A 14,924-nucleotide genomic window follows, 5' to 3' on the forward strand; every position below is an offset into this window, starting at 1 on the left:
CCGCTAGTGGCAGTGCCCATCGATGGCCACGGCGAGCCCGGTTGAACTGGTAGCCGGTGCCCCCGCCGCCGACCCCACCCCAACCCCGTCGACACCCCACATCCAGGTGACCCTGATCCGGAGCGAGTGGTTGAGCGCGACACCGGCTCCCCTGCCCCCTCCCCCTCGGCCAGCACTCCATCCCATGAGGCCACCACAGCGGCGGCCGGCGAGCCCCTCCCTCAGTTGGCCCTGTCCGTGGCGAGTGGCGAAGGATGGCGTGCCGAGCTCCTGCGCCTTGTGGCCACCACCGTCGACGGCTCGGGTGTCGGGGCCCCATCGGGTTCGGGGGTTTGTTGTTTAGGGGTCGGGGCGGGTTTGTGGCTCGAGTTTCGGGGGCAGGTCCGCGGAAGCTCCACCCGACCCTGACCCGCCCCGTTGCCATCCCTACTCCTCAGCACTTCATCCTCCGGTTCTTCATGTCAACTATAGATGTCCATGCAGCCCGTGGCTCGCCTACCCGGCACAGAGCCTGATTTTTTGGCCTCGCTCTAGCCCCGCCCGACACAGAAGACTTCGGGCTTGGGCTGGCCTGGCTCGGTACCTCGTGTTGGGTAGGCAGCCCGGCCCAGCACGGTGTCAAGAAGCAGGCCCGTTAAAGCCCGTATAGTACAAACATCAACCAATCAATCCTAAATATCTCGCCTCTACCCCGCCGCCACCCTTCCTTTCCCGTTCGCCATCTCCCCATCGCCTCCCCTCCGCCTACGGCCTGCCCTTCGACCTTCTGTCCGGCGGGCGGTGCTCCCTCCCTCCCTCGTGACCTCCACCGCCGCTGGTGCCGCCTCCCTTCCTCACGGCCTCCACTGGTGCGTGCGGCACTTTTTTTTTACGGGCGATGCTCCCTCCTTCCCTCACGGCCTCCACCGCCGCTGGCAGAGCGGAGAACCGCGGCGGTGGCGTGGGGAGAGGGAGTGGCGATGTGGACGTCCGGCAGCAGCGACAGCGAGGGGCCCGACGGCGGGGAGCAGCGGCAGTGCGCGCGGGGGCACGAAGCCTCGTGGTGGCCCGAAGCTGGCCGTGCTCTGCGGGCTGGCTCGGCATGAAAAAGGCCTTGCGGTCCCGTGCTTGGGCGGCCAGTGCGGCCCGTGGGCCCACATGGCACGACACGATGTTGCTGTCGTGACGGGCCCAGCATGAAAATTAACGAGCCTTAATTCTCCCTGCTAAATGGCTTTACGCTTTCCAGCTGATGCTACCACCTATCATGTGCCCTAGCCCCTAGGCTCCACTAAGAAAGGTAAAACCCACTACATTGAACAAACAAGTCAAACACTACGGGAAACTTAGCGTTTGCTGAGTGTTTTATTTTTACCGAGTGCAATCTCTCGGGCACTCGACAAATAAAGGATTCGCCGAGTGCATACACAAAAACACTCGGTAAAAAAAAACACACGGCAATCAACGGGTTCGCCGAGTGTATACATAAAAACACTCGGCAAACAAGGATTCGCCGAGTATTTTTTCTCCTATAGTCGGCAAACCCGTGTTCCCGCAACCGCACCGTCCCCCCGGCCTCACGCCCTGCCCCCCGGCACACACATTGTCCCCCTCCCCCACACGCTCCGGCCCCTCACCCTCCCACGGCACACCCCGCACCACGCCCCTCCCCTCCCTCCGGCACTCACGCCCCTCCCGCACGCGAGCCAGGTGTAGGGATACGAGGTAGGCTACACTAGCGCAAATCAAAATTTCTACCGCGTAAAACCAGGAAGAACTGCCGTATAAGGATCACGGGATTACCACTCGACGCACTACTGGTGCGGAAGATGTAGATTTGCGTCGATGCAGCGAAGATGATCAACATAGTCGTACGTAGTCGATCAACGTAGTCGTACGTAGTCGATCACGTCAACGTCCAGCAGCTCGTCCACGTGCAGCAAGATCACCCTCGTGCCGCGGCTCGTCGTTGGCTCGTCGGCGGCTCGTCGTGGCTCATCGGCGGCTCGTCCAAGTGCTGCAGGCGCAACACCTCCAAGGTATCCACATGTGCAGGGAGGAAGCATCGCAAGCCGGACTGCTAGATCCGCGAGTTGCAACATGCGAGGGCGTGGGAGGCGCAGCAGGTGTGTTTCGCCAAAGAGGTGTAAACCCTAGGGCGCCCCCACCCCTCTATTTATAGAGGTTCCTAACGGGCCTCTGGGTCCGAGGCCCACTAGTACTTCTAAACCTAATCGAACTCGGATCACATCCGAATTGGGCTTCCAGCCCCTTAAGTGTGTGACCCTATGGGTTCCGATACGTATAGACATGGCCCGAGTACTCCTACTCGGCCCAATAGTCGGTAGCGGCCTCTAGCAAGACGTGCCAACTCCTATACGCACACGAAGATCATATCAGACGAACCATCACAACATTATATACATGCTATTCCCTTTGCCTCACGATATTTGGTCTAGCTTCAAGCCGACCGCTCTTTCTCGATCCTGTGATTCGGAATCCCTTTGTAGGTTAACTCTTAACCGTACATAGCATGGCCATGCATTTTCGGATCCGATCACTCGAGGGGCCCAGAGATATCACTCTCAATCAGAGAGGGGCAAATCCCATCTTGATTGACCATGTCTCACAGCATGCTTCTTGACAAACCCGAAAGCTACCTTTATAACTACCCTGTTACGGCGTAGCGTTTGATAGCCCCTAAGTAGGTCGATCCACATCTTGAATACATACGACAATCTCAGGTCTAAGGACAAAGCGTATATGTTGTTTAAAAAGAGAACTACTTCTCGTGTTGGGTCAGTCCTAGCACATGTCTCCACATGTGCCCACATTATTAGTTCAACATCTCCATATCCATGACTTGTGAAACATAGTCATCAACTAATACATGTGCTAGTCTAATATTCATGTGTGTCCTCACATGAACTCCGACTAGGGACAACTTTAGAATAACCATACAAGTAAAGAGTTTCACACACAATTCACATAATTGCAAATCAATTCAAGTAGCCTTTAATGGATATTCAAGGAACACAATATAAATCATGGATACAAATGGAATATCATCATCTCTATGATTGCCTCTAGGGCATACCTCCAACGCCAGGAGCCCCCTCGCCTCCCTCTCCTCCGGCGTGGGGGGCGCCGCCTGGCCTCCCTCTCCTCCGGCGCGAGGGGCGCCGCCTCGCTTCCCTCTCCTCCAGCGCGGGGGGCGCCCCTCCCCTCCCTCTCCTCCTCTGGCGGCACGAGTCCCCTCCCTCTCCTCTGGTGGGCGGCGGCGCTCGCCCCCTCTCCCGGCCGGATCTGGCCGCCGCCCCCTCCATCCCGGCCGGATCTGGCCGCCGCCCCTGCCTCCTGGCCAGATTTGCCGTGCCGTCCCTCCTCCGGGCCGGATCTGGCGGAGGCCGTGGTGGGCGGGGGCGGGCGTGGTGGCTAGGGGTGGCCGATGGCCGTGGTGGGTGGGATCGTGGTAGCGGGCGTGGCGGCCGGGTGGTGTGGTGGTGTGGTGGTGCTGTGGTGGTGGTGGTGTGGTGGTGGTGGTGGTGGTGGTGCTGGCGGCGTGGGTGGTGGTGCGGCGACCGTGGGTGGGTGACAGCAACCGTGGGTGCGTGACGGCGGCTGTTTTTTTTATTTTTTTCAAAAAAAGTACGCCGAGTGTTTTTTGGCACTCGGCATCTCTTTGCCGGGTGCCCGACAAAAAACACTCGGCAAACTAATGTTTGCCAATAGTTTTTTTGCCGTGTGCCCTAGGCAAAGGGTTCGCCGAGTGTTTTAAGGGCTTCGCCGTGTGCCTGGTGCAAACCTTCCGTTTCTGGTAGTGAAATATACCATTGAATCGATTTGCTATACAGTCACAGATCATATAGATCTCGACATCCAATGCCCTTTGGAGGTCTCCTTGGAATCCACATCTCTTCATCAAAAGACTTGGCAAATGGGCAGAAAGATGACATGCACAAGAATTTGATCAACATCCCGCAACAGCAATATATAGACCATGAAGTGCATTCCAAAATGAAAGTGAACATCGTTTTGCAATACTCTTACAGCTGATACCACATACCGAAGTTAAGGAGTTGAAGATAACATAGGACTATCCTTATTATTCTACGGAATGAATTTGAAGGAAACATAAGTAAAAGAGTACATGCAAAGTACAGCCCTGATAACAAACAACGACTGAAACTATTTATTATTGATCTATATCTCTACAATGATGCCAACAATAGCATGTCGATATTTGCTTCTAAGAACGCCTTTTAGTGCATTTCTTAGAGTCTACTTCATCTTCGTCAGATGGCTCAGATTCAGACCACTTTACCTTGCGGCGACGGAAAGATGCAAAGCACCGAACCACAACTCCTACTCTCTTCAAAAGCATCTTCATCTTCCTTGTTTTCTTGGATCCTTGGTGGTTGGAGCCTCCGGACTCAACATCACTCCTAGTGGCTTCTTCCGGTTGAGGGGTATTTGTATGCACCATTGTTGTAGTCACACGGTGGGATGAAGGATTTGTGATGGAAACTCTACCTTGGATCCCAACATGATGAGTTTCACCAGGAGCAACTTGTGTATAGACCATGGCCGCAGCCCTGGTGGCTGTAGTAATATTAGGGGCTGGCTTGTTGGCTGTAGATTCACCAGCCCTAATACCTCGAGGTGTGGACATGGTGTTCCCTGCTCCTACCTCTCCACCTCTATTCTATCTCTCTCACGCTCAACTATGCGCACCCTCACTTAGTGGAAAAGTTGTGGTTATAAAGACAACCTTACTGGTGGTTGGCATGAACTGATAGCTGGTTTTAACTCATAACTCTACTGGAATTTGTTTGTTAGCTCAACAATTTTGTCTGTTCAAAGCTAGTGCAGCCAAAATACACATGGGCATAGAGAAAATAACTAAATCAATCTTTACTACCCTGTCCTCCCAACTCTTGTTGTGGTTCCATAGATATTTCAGAAACACTTTTCCGCAGCAGCCAATCCATCATAGGAGAGTTTACAAAGATTGTATAGAACAAATATCTGTTCCTCCTAGTTTCTTTAAAATTAATGAATTTCCCGCAATCTGACAACAAAAATGATCTACAAGTGATGTGGAATTTACGAATATTTAGTTTTACACAAAAATGTTTAATTAAAATTTCAAGATCTAAAATATGAAAGTTTGTCTTATCAGGAAATCAAGATAGAAAAGCTTGGAGTAGCCCAAAAATACTCCTAATGGAATGCCTCATCTTCAAGAATTTTTTAGGATAACCCTGTTATTCCTTTTCTATACCAGCATCCAAAAATTCATTATCTTTATTTGTCCCCTCTTTATTAATATTTTGTTTTTAGGTTTTTTTCCAGTAATAATGACTTTCACAGTATTCCGTACAGAAACTTGGAAAAAAAAACTGCAAGTTGACATTGCAAGACTTATGTCTGGCCATTCTTTGTAAAGAGGATGCTTGATTTGTTCTCTTGATTTGCTCGACCAATCAAGATGCTTGTTGGAGTAGAGAGGTCGCCACCATCGAAGCTGGCTAGGCAATTAGGGGTGCAACAAACCCTTGATTTCAATCTTAGGTTCACACACTACACCACAGCCCCGGAACAACAATAGGCAGACCGTCGGTATAGGCCTAATCAAAGTTCTAATTGTTTTAAAAATAAAAACAAAGTTCTAATTGTTTCAAAAATAAAAGGACAATTCTTACACTATTGGAGTACGCGTTGTAAGAATGCTTCATCATAAATTAACTTCGTCTTTGCTGCATCCACTACAGGAGCACAGTATATATTGATTTTCAGATACCTGAAATTAAAGAACATACCAGGAACTACGCATTTCCCTAGTATATAGTTCACCGGGACCTTCAAATAATTTTGGGCCCAAAGGAATATTCGTGTTTCATTCCCAGTAGCGTCTCTGCTTATTCACTAAGTTGTTTGGCTAAATTGCTGCGTTATGATTTCTAGTATACTCGCAGTACAAAGATCAGATGTTTGATGGCATAAGAAACAAGCACATTGATATTTGATTTATGGATTCATGTTATTCCGGCATCCTTTTGCAGTGTTAGTCCATGGCCTGTGGAAGTATTTGTTCGGCAGTGTAATGCCATATGATGATTGCTCTTTTGTTATTAAGAGACTTTAAATGCAAAGTGTGGATTATTTGGAGGTGAATAACCAGTCGAAGTAGAGCACTTGAAGTAAAATTTGTGGGTTCCAAGGGCTGGACACGTTATTGTAGGTTGACTTATCGCTTTATGTTGAATTAATGTTGGGTTTGGTTGGTCTATGCACAATATTGGGTGTGGATATATATTGTGAAATGGAGGGAGTATGGTACTTATATATACTATATATATATATATATATATATATATATATATATATATATATATATATATATATACTACAGCACATGTCATTTTGAAGCCAAATCTACCTCCAACTTTGATCTTTCATGCAGTCGTATGTTATATCAAAAAATGTGAGGCTCAATAGATGGGAGATCATACATGCATATAGTTGTTCTACTAGATAAAGTTTGAGCCAAATAAAACCTATGTTTATGACGTAGTGGAGGTGAAGTCAGGAAATATTGCCATCATCTACGGGACACAGGTGGTATGCCGAGTGCCAGGGGCACTCGGCGAAACCCAAAATACTCTCGGCACCAAGTTCGCTGAGTGTTACACTCGGCATCTGGTACACGGTAAAATTCCGCCGACAAAGTAATTTTGCCGAGTGTTTTTTGTTGGGCACTTGGCAAAAGCTTCGCCGAGTGCCCAGAAAACACTCGGCAAACCATTTTTTTGAAAAAATAAAAAAAATGGCACGCCGACACCGTCGGTCGCACCACCAGCACCGTCGCCACCATCCACACCGCCGCCGACCGCGGCCACTGCCTCCCACGGCCACGCCATGAACCCCGCCGCTGCCAGCACTGGCTTGCCGCCACCACGCCCTCGCGCTAGCCACCACCACACGCCGCTGCTTTGCTCCAGCCAGGCGCCGCCGGAGCCTCGACCGCGCTGCCGATGGAGCCCTAGGGGTGGTGTAGGAGGCCGCCGCCACTCCCGGACAGTTCCACGGCGTCTCTCGGTGGGCTCCCCGGACGGCCGAGACGGAGTCCGCCGGATCCGGGTAGGGGCGCAGCGGATCCGCCTGATCCGGGGAGGGACGCCGCCGGTGATGGAGGCGAGGGGCGGGGAAGGAGATCCGGTGGAGGGGCACTGCGGGGAAGCAGATCAGGGGGGGGGGGGGGACGGGGAAGGAGGTAGGCGGTGGCGGTGGCCAAGACGGAGCGGCACCGCCGGGAGGGAGCAGCAGGAGGGAGGTGAGGGGTCAGGAGGGAGGGGCGCTGGGCGTGAGGGGTGCCGCGTGATGGGCCGCGCTGGTTATAAAAAAAAAGTTCGTCGAGTGCCGCTGATTCGGGGCACTCGGCAACCCCTTGTTTGCCGTGTGTCCAAATAAAAACACTCGGTAACTCCTTCTTTGCGAGTGTTTTTTATTTAACACTCGGCCAATCCTTGATTCGCCGAGTGTTTTTTTTTTGCCGAGTGTTTTTAGCTTGGCACTCGGCAAAGAGCTTGTTTGCCGAGTGTAAAAAAACACTCGGCAAAGAAAAAACACTCGGCAAATTTGAGGTTTCCCGTAGTACAATATGGTCACTACAAACTAACAGTAACTTAAGAAATAACTTAGCTCTCGATCTTATAAAATGAGATTACTGCATCATCAATTGGAACACACCATACAATTCATAATTTATTGCTGATCTGATTTCATCCACATTTTTCATTGTTGGAAAACACCTCTCTATCGATGCAGCTGTGGCAATAGAAATAATTAGTAATTTCTTAAGAAGCTGAAAGACCAAATGAAAAGTAATATGATGCCTTTTTATCCACCGTTAGTCTAGCAAAGCTCAGAAAGAAGTTTAACTTGGAAAACTTTTCCTCATATATATTGCACACTATGAATGCAACATAGAACTCATCATAATAACCAAGATCCTTATGTTTGTTGAATTAAAACCACCGAATTATGACTGAGCCTACTCCATCGTCAAAAAATTAATAAGATCAATGATGTAAATAAGAAATTAGTTTATAATTTATCTCATGGAAATGGCTGCGCACATGATATTCATCTCTATTCAATTTATGTTCCAGCAATCTCCAATCCGACCATAAATAAAAAATGCATCACAATGGCCTTTATTATTGTAATATCTGAACAAGTCGATACAAACAAAACACTTACCCACCTATATTTGTATTGATACTGATGTGGATGACTCACATGTGATCTGGATACTTAACCTGTTTGCAGTCTTAATTAGCTTAAGGGAACTCTAGTTAATTAGGTATTTTGTCTTATATCAATTAGACATCTTGTAGGTTTTGTCCAATGCAGCGCCTATGCAATCTGATATTCTTTTTCAGATCCTAATTAAGGAAGTGCGTCAAATAAACCTTGTTATTCCACAAGACCTGCAAAGTATATGCCATCTCTTCTTGGAGTCCCTCCATCCCGGTCATCCTATCACTATCTAGGGGTATTTTTCTTTTCAGAATGGTTCTACCATGGTTTCACAAGCTGTTAAGCTTTAAGTATGATAAGGCACGATATGAAAGCTGCAGCCACAATCATAATTTATAAAAACCACAAGTTCAGTACCAGGCATTTTTCTGCAAAGATGATCATCATTCAGGTTCCTGATGACCGATTTACTGATGAAAAGAACAAAAAACCCTAAACATCCAGACTTGACATTTGAATCAAGGGAAAAAACAGAACCTTAAGATCAAAACCAGTGATCAATCAATGCCGAAACAAGATACACTGATAACCGAGGAATTGGATTGTGTAAATTAAAGCTGATCTTGGGGCTTAGGACCCTAGCTCTGAGGGGGAGAGGGGAGGTAGTTCCTCACTGTGGGGTTGCCTAGATGGCTAGATGTGTGTGAGTGCTTATGAATAGAGGAAGCGACCAGGAGAATGAAGCAGGCCAGTTGCAGGCTGCTTTGCTGCCAACTGTACGAGCTAGCAGCTAGGCAGGGTCCAGGCCACCGGGTCATTACTGGGAAATGGAGGGGAGTATATACACAGGGCTAGCAGACTGTTTTCTTGTGGCTCCACCCCTGCAAGGTAATATGTCGATAAGCTATACATATTAGACACGATCTTTTGGATCTTTCTCTCACGTGCAACTATGCCCTCACTCAATGGAGAACTCGTACGTGATGGTAAAGACAACCTTCCCATGGTGGTTGGCATGCACTGATAGTTGGTTTTTACTCATAACTCTAAGGCCCCGTTTGGATGCTTTTGAATTCCATTCTAACAATCATAATTTAGGCACAAATTAATTAAGCTAATATAATTATATGTGGAATATATTTGTATATTAATGTTGGCGATATGGGAGAGATACTTATGTGCTGCACTTCTGCTATAGAGAAGCGAGTCCAAGAGCGTGCTATAAGAACTGAATTCCATTGTAATAATCATAATCTATAGAATCCCCATAAATTTAAGATAGGCTTATATCTAAACTTTGGAAAGTTGTGGAATGCCACATTCCAAGATAAATTAGCCTACTCCATTAAGTAGATTCCAATTCCTTCAAAATGAAGGGATCGGGGCGTAATGGTATTTGTTGGTTAGCTCAACTGTATACATGTATACACTCAAGATGGCATAGCCTTAACGTTAATGGTGAGGTTCAAAAGAGGAAAGGCTTGCTTTATTTAATACCTACAATTTTGTCTGTTCAAAGCTAGTGAGGATAAAAAACAGATCGGCATAGAGAAATAAATTAAATTAAATCAATCTTTACTACTCTGTCCTCCCAACTAACTCGCTTGTTGTGGTTCCGTAAATAATTTAGAAATGCTTTTCCGCAGGAACTAATCCACCCCAGGAGAGTCTACAAAGATTATGTAGAACAGATATCTGTTACTCCTAGTTTCTTTGAAACTCAATGAATTTCCAGCATTCTAACGACTGAATGGTCAACAAGTGACGGAAATTACCAATAATTTAATATTACACAAAAATATTTAACTAAAATTTCAAGTTCGAGAATATGAAAGTTTGCCTTCTCAGCTAATCAAGATAGAAAAGTTTGGACTAGCCCTAAAATATTTCTCATGGAATACCTCCTCTTCAAGAATTTTTGGGTGGACAACAAATATGAGCGTAACCTTGCCATTCCTTTCCTATACCAGCGATCCAAAAATTCATCATCTAATTTTGTACCCTCTTTATTAATAGTGTTTTTAGTTTTTTTCTTCCAGTAATGACTTTCACAGACGGTCATGTGCTTGTTGCTATTTTGTTCCGTACAGATCCTTGGAAAAAAAACTGCAAGTTGACATTGCAAGACTTATGTCTGGCAGTGATGATGCATTCTTTGTAACATATCTGCTTGACCAATCAGAAGCTTGTTGGAGTAGAGAAGTTTCCACACCATCACTAGGTGGCTAGGTAATTAGGGGTACTACAAACTCTTGTGTACAGAACAGAATGGATCAAATGGTTGATCCAGGCCGCCTGGTCAGACTGGTTTTTCACCGGGGTTATTACTGGAAAATGGTGGGGAGATATACAGAGGGCTAGCAGGCTGTATGCCGTGGCTCCATCCCTTAAGGTAATATATGTCGATAAGCTCGATCGGCAAACTCCCTCATAAGTATACATAATAGAGATCTTTGGGTTTTGTTTAATCATATGGGTGGAAGTTCAGTTATACCCTATAACAAATTATCTGGATCATGAATATGGTACGACTTTCTACATTAACACCAACAATAATTCGAATTTCATGAATATCCATGAAATTTAATGAGTCAAAAATCAAAATGAAGTAAAAATATAGATATTATTGAATAATAAAAGGCCAGTTGTGCATCTCATCTTGAGTCTGGAGTTTATGAAATGATAGTTGATACACGAATGCATAAGAGCTTGGGGCTTATTCAATCAACTGAAGCCCTTAGAATCACAACAAAAGATGTGACTTCTGGATCCACCAAAAAGAAGGGAAACATTTAGATCTTACAAGCTAGTTCATTTCAAGTCTGAAATTAAACCTCGCAAGAGGCCTAATACATCTGGGTAATGATATACTTGTGCTGCTGAAAAATTGAAACATCTAAAGCAAAGCTAAACAGATCGATCTCGAACCATTTGGATATAACATTTCTGCAGATGTCAATGCATTACTGTGCACAAGGATCCTACTTAAAGGTAACACTCGTTGCTGCTCTCCGCGGACTCAGCATCGCAGCGAGGAGCACTAAAACACTCAAGATCGAGGCTTGTCTCCCAACGATCTCTTCGGGCTCGGCGACGGCGGTGCCGGCGACGTCTCGCCCAGCCGTTGGAAGTCACCTCCGGCAGCTCCATGGTGGGAGGAACCTGGACAACTCGAACGTTGCACCTAGCGAAGTAGGTCGGCTCCCCGCCGTTGATAGAGATGCGGAGAGAGGTGCCGGTGGGGTAGTTCCCGTAGAGGGACACCGTACCAGTGACCCACGCACCGTCCAGGAGGCGCACCTCGACGAGTTCACCAGGCATGGGCGAGACCCAGCCACGTCCAGCCGGAGAAGAAGACCCAGTGGTCCGGGGAGGGCGAGTCCCAGAGATCCGAACCCTAATAGCCATCGCGTGAGAACGTGATGCCTGCTGATAGCTCTCTCTTAACTCTTTCTGGCTGGCGGTGCGGGTGATCTGGGACGAGGCAGACTTATAGCGTGGGGAATAGTTGGAGGCAATTAATGCATTCCAGTGATTAGCAGACTGGATGATCACGAATCGTGAAACGTTTTGGCAGCTCATAATGTTAAGGATTTTACTATTTCCAGCATTTTCCTGGCGAAATAATATAAAGGAATATGCCTGTAGCAATTAAGACTGGATACCGCCAATTGTTTCATATACAAATAGTTTTCACATTTTGTACCACCGTTTGGACCGTATTGAACTTTCGAAAAAAATGTTAAATGAGGAAAAATACAAACAAGATTCTAGAGTTGAAATGCTAGCTAGAAGCTGCATATTTTATATTTTAGGGACTACTAAAGAAATAAAAAGGTGAGGACGAAAAATCAAGCAATGTGAATAGCTTATTCACAGTACTGATGAATTGCCTATTTAATGCACATTTTGCATGGATACACCATATTTACTCCCAACCACTCCATTAGTTGAGCCTAAAAGCTATGGATTAATATATATATATATATATATATATGCTTCAATTGAATTACCTGGCCCGACAAGCATGATTTCAGGTGGTGAAGAATTCCCAATTATAGAGAATATGGAGAGGAAAAACTGGTAGATCTTTTAATAGAAAAATGGAATAGCAAAAGCTTTGACAACTCGATGGCTCAAACCACACCACCAAATTTTAGAGCTCCAGTTGTACTAGTGTAAAAATATACAGAAAGGAAATATATTTAAAAGTGTAAAAATACATGAATAGTCGTTGTACTAGTGCTGTTGCCACTGATGGGCAATTCTGCTAGTTAAGTTGAAGGTCCGGTGGGCCGGAAAACCGCCAATATACATCTTTTAGCTTCAGAAGACATTATTACTTGTTTCTACCTTTGACTATCTATTTTAGAACTTCATTATATTCGAACTACTTTTATTGAATTACCTTGCTTGAGGTGCTACGAACTTAAAACGTGGTGAACTGCAAGCCTTTAACAGTGTTCTTCCATAGATAAAACTCAGTTGCCCCATCTCATTGTATGTGTATCCTTGAGTATCTTTGAATGCTTTTTAGCTACTGTGTGCTTGAGTTTCATTTCGTGCGCATCCATTTCCTTCCTTATCTTACCTTGATGGTATATATGGAGCAGATCACCTGCTTAAGTGTACATAACATATGTAGATCTATGGACCCCTGCAGTTCAGTAGTTCGGCTCAAGTTGAGTTCTCTTTTCCTGCCACTCTCTTATATATGCTGCTTTAGTTATCTAATGCAAATGATAATAATGATCGATAAATAAATATTCTGCGCACTTCAATATCCTTCTACCTTATATATTGACTGCAAATAAAACGCTCCTGGATAAGCCACATTATCATGAAAATAATCAACATCTGATCCTTTCATAACAAGATCTGAGCCACAGCCATTGATGCATAACTACCCACTCTAGGAACCCCTAAAAAGGCCAAGACTACACCTGCATGTTTGTTTGCCACTCTGCATGAAGAGAAACAAATGGAGAAAGAGGAAGCACCATATTGGAGGAAAGAAATTAAAAGATGTACCACCGAAGCATCAAGGGCTTATTAAACGTTTGTTTGTCAAACGTCAAACCCCTAGAGGAAGAAAGAAGGTTGTGCAGAGAGGGTAGATCATCATGAGGCCACTGCAGAGTGTTGTGCAGTCCCGCCTGTCGCCGGCTTCCCATGCTGCTCAGCACTTCATCTGGATATGCACTTCAGCATTAATTCACCCTGCTAATGCCTTTCCGCTTCTGTCACCTGCGGTTGTTCCTTTCCAACCGATCATACCACCTATATCATTAGCCCTAGGCTCTGAATGAAACGTAAAACTCACTAGTGAACACATCAGATATATCATTGAATAGATTTGCTACGGTCATAATAACAGACCATGATCTAGGCATCTGATACCGTACCCTTTGGTTCTCTCCTTGGAATCCACATAATTATCAAAAAGACCAGGACTTGGCAAGTGGTCATCAAGATGACATGCACAAGAATTTGATCCCCACTATCATCCACAGCTTCATCCTCCTCTTCTTGAACAGATGGCTGTTGGATCCAACAGTGAAGTGAATCATCACTGCCTATTCCTTCTTCTGAGTGACAGGTGTATCTGTCCCTCTATTGTCATTGCACTACTGGAAGGAGTTATCAAGGCATGGATTTCATCCACAGCTTCATCGATCCTCCTCTTCATGAAGGCATGGACTTCACTGTGTGGAGCCCAACACGGTGGGATTCACCCATAGGGGATGCCTGGTCCATGGATGCACAGTTATGGCAGGTCAGTGGGTATCACCCTTAAGTCTTGACTGTGTGGTTACGGCCTTAGGGGCCGGCAGCTCAATTGAAGGTTTTCAATCTTGACACCTTGAGGCACGGCATATCTTATTTCTTGATCCCTTCCCTCTCTCTCCCTCACGAGAAATGTCTTTTACAAATTACAATGTACTTGCTAGGCATGACAAATTGACAGCTCGTTTGCATGATGACTCCACTGCCAATTGTATCATATGTGTAGACAGTTAGCAGTTTTGTCATTTAGAGCAAGTGCAGTTAATATACATTAAATCGGTGGAGTCAGTTTCATGAAAATATTACACTTTTGTTATAGAAATCAAAGCGCAGTGTATGTATGGAAGATGGAGGATTTTGGGCATTCAGATGAGGGATCAAATTCTTATTTCCAAAACTCTATCAACAAACTGAAGTTATTAGTAAGCTTTTCGCAGTACGCTTTAGAATACTGACTGGACAAAGCTGAGCACCACTATAGGCCAGTTCGATAAATAATGCGCTACATAATTATGAGCGACGAGAGTAAGATTAATTCAGAACTATACGAAATTTCAAATCTGTGGAATATGAAACACAATGATTATTGTAAATTAAAGAAGATTAGGCAAAGAAATAATGTGCTACTGGACAGATAGTATCATTATTTTTACATCTGTGTTCTGATCTATTTATTGGAAGATAGTATTTTAGATAAACTTAATACTTATATTAGTTCAGATATATATTAGTTTTTTGTCTGTGCCATTGTTGTGCATTTTCAACACAAAAGATTCACAAAAGGTCATACAGTACAACAGTTCCACATCCATTCTTCTCAAGAATCAGGCAAAAAACACCATATAGACCATGAAATGCAATCCAAAAGGACAACGGATGATTGTTTTACAATA

The sequence above is a fragment of the Setaria italica genome, chromosome V (genome assembly GCF_000263155.2).
Source record: "Setaria italica strain Yugu1 chromosome V, Setaria_italica_v2.0, whole genome shotgun sequence".
NCBI lineage: Eukaryota > Viridiplantae > Streptophyta > Magnoliopsida > Poales > Poaceae > Setaria > Setaria italica.